Raw genomic sequence first — 2,207 nt, 5'->3', positions numbered from 1 at the left:
TGTACTAGGGAGCCTTTGAAAGAGGCCCAATTATAATTCTGCGACTAACAGTAGTATCTGAGGTTTAACAATGGGAAAAGCAAATTGGTAGAAGCTTAATTTTAGATGTCTGAAGTTCTGGCTCCAGTTTGAGAACCATGGGTGCCTCAGCCCCGACCTGAGAAGGACATTCGCAGGCTCCTCAGTTTGCCACCTCTCCTCCACCCCAGGCACATGCCTTTCTGGTCTTGTCTAATCCTGTGCTCCTCCACAAGCAACTGCCCTTTTAGCCAAACCAGCCTCCCTCCAGGCATGTGCCGTGCGCCTTCAGACCTCCTGGCATGTGCCTCTGCTGGTCTCCCCTGCTACGATGTCCTACGCACCCTTCAAAGTGTGGCTCCCACCACCCCTCCTCCAGGCAGGACACCATCTCTGGACTCCCGCCATTTGTCACCCATTCAGCAGTTCCTTGCACACCACCTCACCACACTGTGCTGCACCATTTGTACTGACTTCCCTTTGAGAGCAGGACAGGGTGTGTGTTCAACTGATAACTCTTGGAATGTAGTACTGTACATAAGTGCTGTTCCATGCCGGCACCGTAGGATCCTTAAGCTGGATACGGCCTTGGAGGTCATTCACCAGATGAAGGGATGGATGGAGGGAGAGAGGGAAGGAGGGGCACATGGATGGATGGGCAGACGGATGGAGGGAGGGCTGGATGAGTGGAGGTGGGGGCTGGATGGATGGTGGGATGGGTGGAGAGTTGGAGGGATGGATGGTTTAATGTACCCACAGCAGAGCCTGGCACGTGGTAGGTGCTCAAAATTATGTGTCAAGTGAATGTTTGGTGCTTCTCACCCCCGCTGTCGGACCAACCGGACGGGGACAGGGTGAGGGTGGGTGATGGGCACTGCTTTTCCCTATTGGCGGTAATGCCAGATGTTCACCCTCTTGAATTGTATAATTTAAGAAAACACAGATGTGGAGTAACAAAATATGACAGTAACTTTGTTCAAGTACTAACGGTTGTCTCCACCCCTTCAAGGTGGGGGCAGGGGTCAAATGGCAAAATAAACTGCAGCTCCTGGTATGTGGGGTGGCCTCACACCTCAAGGAAGAGCAGCCCTGGGTGTTGTGATGGGCCCAGGCACAAACCACTGGCTTTGAGCAGGTCAGAAATCTGGCAGAGGGACTTGTCCTTTTTTTTTTGTGCATGATACGTTGATTAGTCATTTTGGCTTATAGCTGAATCTCTGGAAATTCAAAATTAACGTCCTTGCCAGTGAGCTTCTCATACACACCAGAACAAGTTTCAACCTCCTGTTCTACATTGTTCTACTGCGCTTTGTCCAAATGAACCTTTATTAGCCGCTGCCACCCATTGTCCAAGATTTTCTTGCCCACAATTTCACTTGGGAATACCAAGTCTTCGAGGATTGCATTTTGTGCACAGATGCCAGAGGATATAGCTTCTGGGACACTTCTGATTATTTTATGTACAGCTTCTTCGAGTTGCAGAATTCTCTGAGCCATAAACACAACGCGCTTCCCACTGAACTTTTTCTCCAATTCACGTCCTAGCCCAACTTGGATTTTCTGGGTAGACTTCAGTTGCGGAACAGGAACAAAGACTGTGATAGCTTTCTGACCACCACCAACTTCAGTTTCCTCGGCTGCTGTTATATTCCACTCCCTTAACTGAGCGTTTACGCCTGAGTTCATTTCCAGCTCAGGAAGAGGCTGAGAAACGCCACGCTTGAATTCAGCTGACTTTTTGCCATTGGGCTTCACCGTCTTTGCACTTGAACTGAACATGGCCTTTTTCTCGTTGAGCGCTGTCCCAAGATGCCACAGGGAGAAAGAAAGGCAGGGCATGGAAGCAAGGTCATGGCCAGTTCCGATGTCTAATGCACGGACTGTGCTAGAATCCGATGGTGGGTGGCAGGAGAGGCCAGTGAACTGGCCCTGTGTGGGGCCAGAGCTGCAGGGACAGACCTGGCTGGGGGTGGGTCTCCAAAGGAAGGGATCACCTGCTCGGTGGACAGAGCTTAAGGGTGTGTGGTGACTCCACGCCGAGCAGCTCGGCTTCCCATCTGAGTTCATTGGCACAGGGTGGGGATCAGGGCACGGCTGCTGGGGGGTGACCACACTGATCTCACACTGGGGCAGCATCGAGCCTCCAGCTTTGGCTTGAAGCTGATGGCCACTGGGATGGACAGTGCCCA

At 51.7% G+C, this 2,207-nt stretch overlaps 1 pseudogene; it reads right to left on the bottom strand.

Annotated features, from left to right (window-relative positions):
* Positions 1-1,221: 1,221 nt before the first annotated feature.
* Positions 1,222-1,797, bottom strand: LOC143685816 (small ribosomal subunit protein eS7 pseudogene; annotated as a pseudogene).
* Positions 1,798-2,207: the final 410 nt, after the last annotated feature.

This window comes from Tamandua tetradactyla, chromosome 6 (assembly GCF_023851605.1).
Source record: "Tamandua tetradactyla isolate mTamTet1 chromosome 6, mTamTet1.pri, whole genome shotgun sequence".
NCBI lineage: Eukaryota > Metazoa > Chordata > Mammalia > Pilosa > Myrmecophagidae > Tamandua > Tamandua tetradactyla.
This window is presented reverse-complemented; position numbering and strand designations above follow the sequence as displayed.